Source organism: Dendrobates tinctorius, unplaced genomic scaffold (genome assembly GCF_039654945.1).
Source record: "Dendrobates tinctorius isolate UK_male_01 unplaced genomic scaffold, ASM3965494v1 ptg000055l, whole genome shotgun sequence".
NCBI classification, from domain to species: domain Eukaryota; kingdom Metazoa; phylum Chordata; class Amphibia; order Anura; family Dendrobatidae; genus Dendrobates; species Dendrobates tinctorius.
This window is the reverse complement of record NW_027361723.1, coordinates 2396879-2412424: the sequence shown is the minus strand read 5'-3', so window position 1 is coordinate 2412424 and position 15546 is coordinate 2396879.

The window sequence follows — 15546 nt, the reverse complement described above, 5'->3', positions numbered from 1 at the left end:
AATCAAAGTCGGCAGGGAGTGGAGGACAGGAAACACACCTACAGTGCCCATTTCAATTCCAAAAACATCAATTCTTATTACTGAAGCTTGTCAACCTTAATTTACTTCATAATAATAGTTACGCATTGAAAACTGGGGGTTATTTGGCTGAAGTTGTGGGGGGGGGTAGTGCTGGCTCCAGGTTTTCGTGTGTCCTGGGCCAAAGAGTGTCAGTGCGCCCCTTTAACACATACCACAACTCATGATGCTCCGATACGCCACAGAAATATAGGTATAGTACAATGACAAATACTTCACTACTTCCATGACACGACTGATCTATTTTAAATTGTACAATAGCTCAAAAACAGGACAGTATATTACTCCATACAGTATTATGGCCACCACATTGTGCGCCATACAGAATAATGAGCCCCATATATTTCTCCATACAGAATAATTGGCCACATACAATGTTCCATACAGTATATGATGAGCTCCACATAATGCTACAGTATATGATGGTCCCCATGAACGATGCTCCAGTGTATAATGTGCCCCGTAAATGCTGCTCCAGTGTCTGATGTCCCCCATTTGGAATGCTCCAGTATATGATGGGCCTCATGGATAATGCTCCAGTGTGTTATGGGCCCAAATAATGCTCCACATACAGTTGTGGCCAAAAGTATTGACACCCCTGCAACTCTGTCAGATAATACTCAGTTTCTTCCTGAAAATGATTGCAAACACAAATTCTTTGGTATTATCTTCATTTAATTTGTCTTAAATGAAAAAACATAAAAAGAATTGTCCTAAAGCCAAATTGGATATAATTCCACACCAAACATAAAAACGAGGGTGGACAAAAGTATTGGCACTGTTCGAAAAATCATGTGATGCTTTTCTAATTTGTGTAATTAACAGCACCTGTAACTTACCTGTGGCACCTAACAGGTGTTGGCAATAGCTAAATCACACTTGCAGCCAGTTGACATGGATTAAAGTTGACTCAATCTCTGTCCTGTGTCCTTGTGTGTACCACATTGAGCATGGAGAAAAGAAAGAAGACCAAAGAACTGTCTGAGGACTTGAGAAACCAAATTGTGAGGAAGCATGAGCAATCTCAAGGCTACAAGTCCATCTCCAAAGACCTGAATGTTCCTGTGTCTACCGTGCGCAGTGTCATCAAGAAGTTTAAAGCCCATGGCACTGTGGCTAACCTCCCTAGATGTGGACGGAGAAGAAAAATTGACAAGAGATATCAACGCAAGATTGTGCGGATGTTGGATAAAGAACCTCGACTAACATCCAAACAAGTTCAAGCTGCCCTGCAGTCCGAGGGTACAACAGTGTCAACCCGTACTATCCGTCGGCGTCTGAATGAAAAGGGACTGTATGGTATGAGACCCAGGAAGCAGGGCTGTGGAGTCGTGGAGTCGGAGTCGGAGTTAGTTTTGGTTGTAGTCGGAGTCGGTAGAAATGTACCGACTCCGACTCCAGCTTTAAAAAAAATGTATTAATATTTCATAATTGAACTTTCATATGAATTTTATAAATGTTACTCAAATATATATGTTCTATCAAACTATGAACAACAGTGATAAGCAGTTCTGCTGGAGATAGAGACATTTCTTACTTCTTGTGTGTCACTGTTCTCCACTGCCCTTATCTAATCTTATACTTGGTTAACCTCATGCTGCCCCAACCCCCCTACTTACAATGTATGAAACTGAAAGTGAAAATGTGTTGGAAATTCTTAGTAGTAAAGCTCCTCCTCTAGACTAGATCATACTAGGTGTGCGTCTTCCAAGCATCTCACAGCTGCCTGCTACTCAGAAGAGGAAGACTGTAAGAAGTATTATCCTTTCAACAAACTTTGCATCAGTTAACTGTGAGTACATGAGGAATAATAACAGTATTACTGACCACTATATCAGTTGTACGACCTGGCAATAATTTTGTACAATTGTTTTTAGGAAAAACAATTGTCATTTGGATTGTGAATGCAGAATTAAAAACCTGAGAATGTCAAAGAAGCATCACATTAAATCAGCTGTATTTGAACATTTCACCATCACTCAAGATAGAAAACATTATGTCTGTCAGTGTATGACAAATGATCCAGGCGAAAACAAATGCTGTGAAGCCAAGATGAGTGCATATTCAGGCAAAGATAAAAATGCTCCTACCAGAGCTTCTAATCTAAAGAGACATTTACAGAGCTTTCATCCAGAAGTACTGAAAGCAGTGGATGAGAAAGACTGCATCCAAACCAATGAACCAGTGCCCAGCTCTTCCAGCCAAAGGAGCAGAGAACTGTGCAGCCATCAGTTGCAAGATATTTTGTCAGTGACAAAGTTACTGTGACAATGACAGTAGATACATTTAAAAAACAGATCATAGAGCTTGTTGTTTGGATAGTGTGCCTATTTCATTATTTTCACGACCAGCTTTTATGTGTCTGAATGGGGAAATGGCCCGCAAGCTTGGTGTTTCTCTGGAGAGAGAGAGTATTAGAAAATTAGTAATCGAAGAAGCTTTTAAACAAAAGGAAGAACTTAAAAAAACTCTCAAGGGACGCTTTCTGTTTCTTAAAATGGATGCCTGCACACGTCACAGAGTGAACTATTTTGCCATCAATGTCCGATTTGTTTGTGACAAAAATGAAATAGTTACCAAGACATTGGCAGTAAAAGACACCAAAGCTCATCACACCAGTGAGTTTCTCCAGGTCTTGGTGGAAAAGGTTCTGCAAGCCTATGAACTTAAAAAAGAGCAAGTTCTTTCTGTCGTAACTGACAATGCTTCAAATATGATAAGTACTATTAAGCTAATGAATGAGAGTAATGATGGTGACCAGCAGCTAGAAGAACATTCTGGGTCCACAGACACAGAAATGTTTGAAATAGAGGAACACAGTATTGTAACTGAGGAGTAAACTGAAGTTGCTTCAGATGAACAGCAACATGATAGTTTAGATGATCTTGTTGAAACTGTGTCAATATGTTCTTTCATTCATCACATGCGCTGTGTTGTGCATACGCTACAGCTGGCTATAAGAGACAGTCTGCAAGAAGGACATGCTGCTGCACTGATTGGCAAGGTGAGAAAATTGGCTACTGTTGCCAGAACCCCTAAAGTTGACTCAATTTTGAAGAGACGTGCTGGAAAAGGGGCAATTATTGATCAAGCCACACGATGGGGCAGTACTTACTTAATGATTCAGCGCTTGGTTGAACTGAAAACCTTTCTTGTAGACATGGCTAACCCTCAACTGACGCTAAATGAAAGTCAGTGGAATCAGGTGACTGAGCTGGAAAAATTGCTAGAGCACCCATTTACAGTGACTAAAAAATTACAAGCAGAGGACTTAACTCCAGGTATTTTCTTAAAGGAGTGGAAGAACCTGATGTTTCGCCTGTCCCAAAGAGGAGGGTCAATTGCAAGTGGCATTGCTACATCAATGAAACGGAGAGAGGAGCTACTATTACAAAATAACATTCTTTTGGCAGCTGTTTATGTAGACCCAATGCATCGGATTCTTCTAGATGATCAACAGCTAAGTAAAGGAAAAGAAGCTCTGTGTGAAATAGCAGTAAGGATGAAAGGGTTGCAGAACAGTCAGGAGGAACAAGAAGAATTTGGTCGTCCTGCCACATCTTCACCCTCATCATCAACTGATGAAGAATTTAATTTTGAAAAATATTTGGATCAAAAGGACCGTGCAAAGCGTTCCCGCATAGAAGAAGAGTCATCCCCATCAAGGAACACAGCCAGTACATTTCAGCAGAATTTTTCATGTGCACTAAAAGAAATTGAGAAATTTGACCGTTCATCAAAGATAACAGTGCAACAAGCGATTCCTCTGTATCCTGAGATGTTGCCCGAGTGGTTACTGCTTTGCCACCAACACAAGTTAGTGTAGAGAGGTTGTTCTCTGCTCTCAAAATAATTAGATCAGATTTGAGGGCATCCATGAAGGAGGATCTGACAGAGGCAATACTTTTTCTGAGGACAAATTTATAGATTTCTTCTTATTAACGGCATAAAAGTGTTTATTGCATATTTACTTACAGTTTAGAAAAGTTTATAAAAGTTATTTGCTATATTCTAATTGTATTCTAATAAATGTAGTTTTTGCTCTAAGTGGTCTGATTACTTATATGATGGTGAGAAACTGAATAAGCACGATGTTTAATATTTTACAACAGTAAATTTGTTGTTATGAATTGGCTATTTATGAAGGAGTCGGAGCCGGAGTCGGAGCCTGATAAAATCCAGGAGTCGGAGTCGCAACTGTGGCTTACCGACTCCACAGCCCTGCCAGGAAGACCCCACTTCTTAGCCCGAGACATAAAAATGCCAGGCTGGAGTTTGCCAAAACTTACCTGAAAAAGCCTAAAACGTTTTGGAAGAATGTTCTCTGGTCAGATGAGACAAAAGTAGAGCTTTTTGGGTAAAGGCATCAACCTAGAGTTTACAGGAGAAAAAAAGAGGCATTCAAAAAAAAGAACACGGTCCCTACAGTCAAACATGGCGGAGGTTCCCTGATGTTTTGGGGTTGCTTTGCTGCCTCTGGCACTGGACTGCTTGACCGTGTGCATGGCATTATGAAGTCTGAAGACTACCAATAAATTTTGCAGCATAATGTAGGGCCCAGTGTGAGAAAGCTGGGTCTCCCTCAGAGGTCATGGGTCTTCCAGCAGGACAATGACCCAAAACACACTTCAAAAAGCACTAGAAAATGGTTTGAGAGAAAGCACTGGAGACATCTAAGGTGGCCAGCAATGAGTCCAGACCTGAATCCCATAGAACACCTGTGGAAAGATCTAAAAATGGCAGTTTGGAGAAGGCGCCCTTCAAATATCAGGGACCTGGAGCAGTTTGCCAAAGAAGAATGGTCTAAAATTCCAGCAGAGCATTGTAAGAAACTCATTGATGGTTACCGGAAGCGGTTGGTTGCAGTTATTTTGGCTAAAGGTTGTGCAACCATTAGGCTGAGGGTGCCAATACTTTTGTCTGGCCCATTTTTGGAGTTTTGTGTGAAATGATCAATATTTTGCTTTTTGCTTCATTCTCTTTTGTGTTTTTTCATTTAAGACAAATTAAATGAAGATAATAATACCAAAGAATTTGTGTTTGCAATCATTTTCAGGAAGAAACTGAGTATTATCTGACAGAATTGCAGGGGTGTCAATACTTTTGGGCACAACTGTATAATGGGCTCCATTTCTAACGCTCCAGTGTATAATGGGCCCTGTAAATGCTGCTCCAGTGTCTGATGTCCCCAATCTGGAATGCTCCAGTATATGATGGTCCCCATGGACAATGCTCCAGTGTATGATGGGCCCTAATAACGCTTCATATATAATGGGTTCCATTTCTAATGCTCCACTGTATAATGGGCCCCGTAAATGCTGCTCCAGTGTCTGATGTCCCCCATTTGGAATGCTCCAGTATATGATGGGGCCCATTTTTAATTAACCCAAGCATGGTATGTGAAAAGAGCTCTATGAAGTAATCTGAAATGTGTGCTGCCGCATCCTTCACTTTTGGGGTGGGTGAAGGAAACAAGGAAAGAGGTTGCTCCTGACCAGAAGCCTCCACTTAGGACTCAGTGCTTGCATTTTTTTAAACTTCAGAAGAGGAGGCGATAGAGCTGGAGGCTGTTTCAGCAATGTAAGGCAAAAACAGTTCCTGATGCTCCGGCTTTAAAAGCAGTCTACCTACTCCCAGAAAAGGGAGCCTTACAGGCCTTCCAGAGCTACACCATGACACAGGCTCAACACCTCCTGCCTTAGCTGCTATTGTGTTTTTGGCACTACCAGCAGATGCACCACCATCACCATCAGTACCAGGTGGCCGTCCACGTCCACGTCCTCTTCCACCATACTTCCTCATGTTTTGGAAAATGGACCCAAAATACCAGCAGATATATGGTACTGTATCAGAAGCGCACAGCTCTATACAGTCTAGGGATAACAGTAAATCTCCATATATATTTCATGAGTCATACACAGACGCTCACAGGCTCAGTATGGATTACCCAATAAAATAAAAAGTTGAAAAAGGGTACAGTATCACCAGATACAAGGTATATATACATTTCAGGAGGCAGACACAAATGCTCTCAGGCCCAGTATGGATTACACAAGAATATGAAAAGCTGTAAATGGGTAATGTAACACAAGCGTACAGCTGTATACAGTGTTGGGGTAATCTTAAAGCTCCTAATATATTGCCGGAGTAACAGACAGACATTCACAGACTCATTATGGATTACACCAGAATCTAAATAGCTAAAAAGGTTACTGTATCAGTAGCGTTCTGCTGTATACAGTGTTGGCCAAATTGAAAATATCAGTATATATTTCCGGAGTCACCCTCAGACGCTCACTCAGTCTGGGTTTGACCATAATAAAAAATGTTGTCAAAAAGGTACTGGATAACAAGATAGCAAGTATATATATTACAGGGTACAACTAAAATCTCTGTATAAGTAGTCCCGTAGTCACTCTCAGACGCTTACTCAGTATGGATTTGACCGTAATACTAAATGTCGAACAAAGGTACTGTATAACAAGATACAAGCTGTATCGAGTATAGGGTAAAAATTGGTATCTCCGATACACAGTATATATAGAAGGCGTAAACCACACATGCTCACTCACTATGGATGATACCGTAAAACAAAATTTTGAACAAAGATACTGTATCAGCACATACCAGGTGTATCCAGTCTAGGGGTAATTGTAAATTTCCGTCTATACTTCCGGAGTCAGACACAGACACTCACAGGCTCACTATGTATTACACCAGAATTTAAAAAGTAGGGAAAGGTATTCGAGGCGTACACCAGTATACAGTGTTGTGGTAATTTTAAATCTTCGTATATATTTCAATCTCCAGTAAGCCAGTCCAGACTCTCCGCTACTGGAAACTACATGGATACAAGTACAGACGGAAAGTCGAGTGTTTGCAGAAATTTGGGAATTACTCATCGCGGGGAAACCTCCCGGTAGATGTTGCAGAGGCGATGCAGACCCTCAATTACTGTGTCTGTGGAGACAGCTAAAACGGTTCTTTGTGAAGAAAGGATTGCTTTATCGCAGTAGCGTGGATCACATCACCGTTACTCGTCTCCATCAAATTGTGATCACAGGGAGAGATGTACCCATGGTCCTCACTGCCTATCATGATGTGTCTGGTCATTTTGGAGTGCAAAAGGCCGTAGGCGATTCTATTGGATTGGCATGAGAGGAGGTATTGAAAAATGGTGGCAGGAATGTCACACGTCTGTGACTATCACAACTGTGAAAGGTGATCATAAAGCACCACTGCATCCGCTGGTAAGTTGACGTCCATTACAAGTGGTAGCCATTGATCATCTGAAGGTAGAGGCCAGCAGGACAGGCCATAGCTACATCTTAACCATCATTGATCAATACACCAAATTTCTAGTGGTCGTCCCTGTGAAGGATTTAACTGGCCAGACTACACAGCGGTGGAGCAGGGAGCGGTAAGTATTGCAACTTGCAAGTGCTGTGGCCATGACCAAGCAGGGGGGGCACACTCGTGGTCGATGGTACAGGCACAGGGCCCCTCATAGTACGCTGGTGTGTCTGACGGCTAGTGGGCCCACCCACCGTCAGAGACACTGTATTGTACTATGAGGGGCCCTGTGCCAGTGCCGTCGGCCATCAGTGGGCTCATCCACCTGTTCAGAGCAACGGCACTTGCCCAGGTGCGCCAGGTATTGGGGGGTGGGTGGGCAGCCCAGTTAGCGAGGTTTAAAAAATGGCATATGTTGATGTGTAGGCTGGACATTCAGCTGCTGCAAATGGCGGAATTGGGCAAGTCCGAGGAAAAGGAGGACAAAAGCGAGGCAGTTTTCTGGCAACCTATGTGTCATCAGGGGAAGGTGGGACAAAATCCTTTGAAACCCATGCATGGTTCATTTTAATGAAGGTTAGAACATCACCATTTTGGGTCGACAGACGGGTCCTTTTTCCTGTCAGGATTGATCCAGCAGCACAGAAGACGCTTTCAGATAACACACTAGCAGCAGGGCAAGCGAGCTCCTGTAAGGCATAGTGTGCCAATTCAGGCCAGGTGTCAAGTTTAGAGGCCCAATAGTCAAAGGGGAATGACCTGTGAGGGAGAACATCGATATGGGAGAAGTAGTTTGTAACCATAGTTGACAACTGCTGTCTCCTGTCACTTTTAATCGATGCAGTATTACCAGTTGTGTGAGCGGTACTTGAGAAATCATTCCACAACATGGTCATTAAACCCCTGTCTCCAACGCCACTTCTGATGTGTGCACCACCAACACCTCTTCCATTGTGCCAACTACGGCTCGTGGGAGAACCAGTACCGCTACTGTGTGCTGGGAAAGCCTCAACCAACCGGTTTACCAGAGTTGCTTGTTTGTTTGCCAATATTCTAGGTTCTCCTGTTGCATGATGTTGTGTAATTTGCCTTTGTAGTGTGGATCGAGGATGCTGGCCAGCCAGTAGTAATCCTTCATCATTTTGGCAATGCGGGGGTCCCTTTTTAGGATCCGCAAGGCATAATCGCACATGTGGGCCAATGTTCCAGGTGTCAATGATGCACTGCCAGAGGTGGTTGGAGGAGCACTTTCTGGCAAATCCACATCCCTACAGTCACGCGCAAACCCTGTACCAGACCTTGGAACGCCAACATTTTCTCTTGCCCCCTGAGAAGCATCCTCCTGCCCAAAATAATCATCCCCATCATCCTCCTCTTCCTCTTCTTCCTCCACCTCATCCACGAGACTTCCCTGAGCAGACAATGGCTGACTGTCATCAAGGCTTCCCTCCTCCTCTTCCTCCTCATCAACCTCGGCTGCAGACGCCTGATCCTTAATGTGCATCAAACTTTGCATGAGCAGACGCATAAGTGGGATGCTCATGCTTATGATGGTGTCGTCTGCGCTTACCAGCCGTGTGCATTCCTCAAAACACTGAAGGACTGTGTGAGTTTTGCACGGGCTATGGCTGCCAAAAAATTACGGCCGTTATCACTGACTACCTTGCCTGCTTCAAAATGTAGACTGCCCAGCCATGACTCAGTTTGTCGCTTCAAGTACTCGGCCAGCACCTCCGCGGTGTGTCTGTTGTCGCCCAAAGACATCATCTTTAACACAGCCTGCTGACGCTTTCCACTAGCTGCTCGATAGGGGGACACCTCGTGTGCAACAGTGGCAGCTGCAGATGGAGTGCTCGTGCGACTGCGCTCTGTGGACGAGCTTTCGCTTATGGAGGAGGAGGGTCGAACGCCTGCAGCCAACTGTTTCCTATACCGTAGGCTAGGCAGCACTGTTCCAACGCCACTGTCCCCTGTGGACCCTGCATCCACCACATTAACCCAGTGCGCAGTGATGGACACGTAACGGCCCTGGCCATGCCTACGGGACCATGCATCAGTTGTGAGGTGCACCTTTCCGCTCACTGATTGCTTGAGTGCATGGACAATGCGGTCTTTCACATGCCGGTGGAGGGCAGGGATGGCTTTTCGAGAAAAGAAGTGACGACGGGGTAGGTCATAGCGTGGGACAGAGTAGGCCATGAGCTCGTGGAAAGCTTTGCTTTCAACCAAACAGTAGGGCATCATCTCCAACGAGATTAGTTTGGTAATGTAGGCGTTCAAACACAGTGTACGTGGATGAGAGGATGAGTACTTTCTTGTCCTACTCAGAGTGAGTGTCTGGTAGGGTGAGCTGGACTGTAGAGCTGCATGTGGGGGAAATAGCGGTGGACCGGATGGAGAGGGGGTTGGTGATGGTATTGGTGGTGATGGCCTAGATTCAGTGTTGTGTTGCAAAACCATTGTGATTCCCTGAGTGCTTTGGCCTTGCGACGACACCTCCATATTTATTGCTGTGGCTGTGGTCTTACAGTGGGGGTAGCGATGGAGCGTTGCTGGCTACCTTCAGTCGGAGCAGGTGCACACGTGCTACCTGAGGTTTTGTAGTACGTCCACGCTTGCAAGTGCATGTAGATTAAATGTCTAAGCATGCAACTGGTATTCAAATTTCTGAGTTGTTTACCTCGACTAAAGGTCCTTCCGCACTTGTTACAGGTAACCTTTGCCTCATCAGTAGGATTTTGGACAAAGAAGTGCCACACTGCACTCTTCCTACTATGGTATACATTTTCTGGCCTTGCACGCTGTGCTAAGTTGACTGTCTGGCCAAGCTGTCCTGCAACTCTTAGTTTTTGGGCCACGTTTTTGGACCGTTACGGACCTGGCAGATAACCGCTGCTGCGATGTCAATGCCTGCTGTGGATACTTCTCCTTATCTGAACTATTGCCAGCGCCACCCTCCTCCCCCAATGGATGCCAATCCGGGTCCAGAACTGGGTCATTCATCACCTCCTCTTCAAAGTCATCTGCACCTTCCTCTTTACCTTCCTCTGTGTCACCGTGTAAGGTGGTATAGTGTGCGGGAAGGGGCACCTGAGTTTCATCAGGGTCAGATTTTGGCTCAATAGACTGCGAGGACAGTGTAGTGCTGTGGGTCAATGTACCAGTAGAATCATCTAGCAGTGGCTGTGCATCAGTGCACTCCACGTCAGATTCATCTTGGACTGGGGAATTCTGGATTTGACTGGATAACCCAGGCATGGTATGTGAAAAGAGCTCCATAGAGTAATCTGAAGTGTGGGCTACCGCATCCTTAACTTTTGGTGGGGGTGAAGGACACAAGGAAAGGTGTTTTTCCTGACCAGAACCCTGTACTGACGACTCCGTGCTTGCAGATTTCGAACGTTCAGAAGAGGAGGCAATAGAGCTGGTGGCTGTTTCGGCAATGTACGCCAAAACCTGTTCCTGATGCTCCGGCTTTAAAAGCGGTTTTCCTACTCCAAGAAAAAGCAACCTTACAGGCCTTCTTGGGCCAGAGGATGACGCAGGCTCAACACCTCCTGCCTTAGCTGCTATTGTGCTTTTGCACCACCACCATCATTACCAGCTGCGCCCCCCTGCCCACGTCCGCGGCCTCTTCCACCATACTTCCTCATGTTTGGAAAAATGTACCAAAAATGCCAGCAGAGAGATGGTACTGTATGAGGAGCGTCCAGCTGTGTAAGGTGTATTAAAAAAATTAAATCTATGTATATATTTTGTTAGTCACAGACGCTCTCCCAGTATGTATTGGACCGAAATCCAACAAGCAGATATACGGAACTGTATCAGAAGTGTACAGCTGTATTCGTTTTTTGTGTAACTAGCAATCTCTGTATATGTATTTACGGAGTGTCTCACACACACACACATGCTGACTCTGTATAGATGTGACTGTAATGCGAGCGGCAGATATACAATACTATTTGAGAATCAGACAGCTCTATACGGTGTCTGTATGGAAAATTGTCAATCTCCGTCTATTTTTATACGGACTGACAAACGCTGTCTCTGTCTAGTTTTGACCATGATCAAACAGAGCGGACAGCTCTCTAAGGTGTAGGTCTGTAAAAATGGAAAATCTCCTCGGCTTGTTTTTCCAGAGTCACACCCAGATAGCTTCTATTTGTCCGTGATACCAGCCGGTACACGGTAGTGTGTGAGGAGCGTACACCGCTATACGGTGTCTGTATGGAAAATTGTCTATCTCCGTCTATTTTTATATGGACTGACATGCTGTCTCTGTCTAGTTTTGACCGTGATCAAACAGCAGATATACGAAACTGTTTGAAAAGTGGACAGCACTCTAAGGTGTAGGTCTGGAAAAATGGAAAATCTCCTCGGCTTGTTTTTCCAGAGTCACACACAGATAGCTTCTATTTGTCCGTGTTACAAGGCGGTACACGGTAGTGTGTGAGGAGCGTACACCGCTATACGGTGTCTGTATGGAAAATTGTCAATCTCCGTCTATTTCTATACGGACTGACACACTCTGTCTGTCTAGTTTTGACCCTAATCAAGCAGCAGATATACAAAACTGTTTGAAAAGCAGACAGCTCTATAAGGTGTAGGTCTGAAAAAATGGAAAATCTCCTCGGCTTGTTTTTCCAGAGTCACACCCAGATAGCTTCTATTTGTCCGTGATACCAGCCGGTACACGGTAGTGTGTGAGGAACGTACACCGCTATACTGTGTGTGAAAAAAAGAACGCTCAGTAACTCACCAGAACAAAATAATAAAAGTTGGAGTGCTTTGAAAAAAGCAGTTTGAACAGCAGTGTGCACACAGCAATGCAGCTAGCAGGTAGCCTTAAAAGGCAGCCTAATCACCACCAGCGCTGCTGCACACAACAAAAATCCTCCCCTGTCACTGCACACTAACTGTACAGTGAAAAGCGCTATCAGCAGAAGCAGTTTTTTTTTCTTCTTTCCTGCCTAACGCTCTCCCTACAGAATCAGCAGCAGCAGCTCTCCCTATTCTAAGATCGGCAGAAGTAAGATCAAAGGCGGATTATAATGAGGTCAATTTGGGCAGTTGCCCCGGGCCCAGTGGGGTTAAGGGGCCCACAGCCCAGGCCAGTAAATTGCCCCATTATAATCCGCCACCGCGCAGGGCCGGATTATAGGCAGGGCAGGCGGGGCTTCAGCCCCGGGGCCCCCACCACAAGAGCTTCTAAGGGGGCCCCCACCACATTCCTGCTGGCTGCTGCAATGGCACTCCATCTTCTCCCCACCTAAAAGTGAGTGACCGTGGGGGCGGCATTATGTGCTCTGCTACCAGCAGCATCTACAAGTAGCGTGCAAAGGCTTGTGATGAGATCACAGGAGGGAAGGTGTCAGGGCCCCGATCATGTGACCCCTGTCTCCTCCCCTCCTGTGACCTCATCACAGGTCCTGTGCGCACAGCACTGAGCACTGAGAGCAGCCATGTATGTGGAGTGTGGCTCTGCGGGTGGAGGTCGGTGCTGGAGGCCCCATTATTCTCTATGTGGAGTGTGGCTCTGCGGGTGGAGGTCAGTGCTGGAGGCTCCATTATTCTCTATGTGGAGTGTGGCTCTGCGGGTGGAGGTCAGTGCTGGAGGCTCCATTATTCTCTATGTAGAGTGCGGCTCTGCGGGTGGAGGTCGGTGCTGGAGGCCCCATTATTCTCTATGTAGAGTGCGGCTCTGCGGGTGGAGGTCGGTGCTGGAGGCCCCATTATTCTCTATGTGGAGTGCGGCTCTGCGGGTGGAGGTCAGTGCTGGAGGCTCCATTATTCTCTATGTGGAGTGTGGCTCTGCGGGTGGAGGTCAGTGCTGGAGGCTCCATTATTCTCTATGTGGAGTGTGGCTCTGCGGGTGGAGGTCAGTGCTGGAGGCTCCATTATTCTCTATGTAGAGTGCGGCTCTGCGGGTGGAGGTCGGTGCTGGAGGCCCCATTATTCTCTATGTGGAGTGCGGCTCTGCGGGTGGAGGTCGGTGCCGGAGGCTCCATTATTCTCTATGTAGAGTGTGGCTCTGCGGGTGGAGGTCGGTGCCGGAGGCTCCATTATTCTCTATGTGGAGTGCGGCTCTGCGGGTGGAGGTCGGTGCCGGAGGCTCCATTATTCTCTATGTAGAGTGTGGCTCTGCGGGTGGAGGTCGGTGCCGGAGGCTCCATTATTCTCTATGTGGAGTGCGGCTCTGCGGGTGGAGGTCGGTGCTGGAGGCTCCATTATTCTCTATGTGGAGTGCGGGTGGAGGTCGGTGCTGGAGGCTCCATTATTCTCTATGTGGAGTGCGGCTCTGCGGGTGGAGGTCGGTGCCGGAGGCTCCATTATTCTCTATGTGGAGTGCGGCTCTGCGGGTGGAGGTCGGTGCCGGAGGCTCCATTATTCTCTATGTGGAGTGCGGCTCTGCGGGTGGAGGTCGGTGCTGGAGGCCCCATTATTCTCTATGTGGAGTGCGGGTGGAGGTCGGTGCTGGAGGCTCCATTATTCTCTATGTGGAGTGCGGCTCTGCGGGTGGAGGTCGGTGCTGGAGGCTCCATTATTCTCTATGTAGAGTGCGGCTCTGCGGGTGGAGGTCGGTGCTGGAGGCTCCATTATTCTCTATGTAGAGTGCGGCTCTGCGGGTGGAGGTCGGTGCTGGAGGCTCCATTATTCTCTATGTGGAGTGCGGCTCTGCGGGTGGAGGTCGGTGCCGGAGGCTCCATTATTCTCTATGTGGAGTGCGGCTCTGCGGGTGGAGGTCGGTGCCGGAGGCTCCATTATTCTCTATGTGGAGTGCGGCTCTGCGGGTGGAGGTCGGTGCTGGAGGCCCCATTATTCTCTATGTGGAGTGCGGGTGGAGGTCGGTGCTGGAGGCTCCATTATTCTCTATGTGGAGTGCGGCTCTGCGGGTGGAGGTCGGTGCTGGAGGCTCCATTATTCTCTATGTAGAGTGCGGCTCTGCGGGTGGAGGTCGGTGCTGGAGGCTCCATTATTCTCTATGTAGAGTGCGGCTCTGCGGGTGGAGGTCGGTGCTGGAGGCTCCATTATTCTCTATGTAGAGTGCGGCTCTGCGGGTGGAGGTCGGTGCTGGAGGCCCCATTATTCTCTATGTGGAGTGCGGGTGGAGGTCGGTGCTGGAGGCTCCATTATTCTCTATGTGGAGTGCGGCTCTGCGGGTGGAGGTCGGTGCTGGAGGCTCCATTATTCTCTATGTGGAGTGCGGCTCTGCGGGTGGAGGTCGGTGCAGGAGGCTCCATTATTCTCTATGTAGAGTGCGGCTCTGCGGGTGGAGGTCGGTGCTGGAGGCTCCATTATTCTCTATGTAGAGTGCGGCTCTGCGGGTGGAGGTCGGTGCCGGAGGCTCCATTATTCTCTATGTGGAGTGCGGCTCTGCGGGTGGAGGTCGGTGCTGGAGGCTCCATTATTCTCTATGTGGAGTGCGGCTCTGCGGGTGGAGGTCGGTGCCGGAGGCTCCATTATTCTCTATGTGGAGTGCGGCTCTGCGGGTGGAGGTCGGTGCTGGAGGCTCCATTATTCTCTATGTGGAGTGCGGCTCTGCGGGTGGAGGTCGGTGCTGGAGGCTCCATTATTCTCTATGTAGAGTGCGGCTCTGCGGGTGGAGGTCGGTGCTGGAGGCCCCATTATTCTCTATGTGGAGTGCGGGTGGAGGTCGGTGCTGGAGGCTCCATTATTCTCTATGTGGAGTGCGGCTCTGCGGGTGGAGGTCGGTGCTGGAGGCTCCATTATTCTCTATGTGGAGTGTGGCTCTGCGGGTGGAGGTCGGTGCTGGAGGCTCCATTATTCTCTATGTGGAGTGCGGCTCTGCGGGTGGAGGTCGGTGCCGGAGGCTCCATTATTCTCTATGTAGAGTGCGGCTCTGCGGGTGGAGGTCGGTGCTGGAGGCTCCATTATTCTCTATGTAGAGTGCGGCTCTGCGGGTGGAGGTCGGTGCCGGAGGCTCCATTATTCTCTATGTGGAGTGCGGCTCTGCGGGTGGAGGTCGGTGCTGGAGGCCCCATTATTCTCTATGTGGAGTGCGGCTCTGCGGGTGGAGGTCGGTGCCGGAGGCTCCATTATTCTCTATGTGGAGTACGGCTCTGCGGGTGGAGGTCGGTGCCAGAGGCTCCATTATTCTCTATGTAGAGTGCGGCTCTGCGGGTGGAGGTCGGTGCTGGAGGCTCCATTATTCTC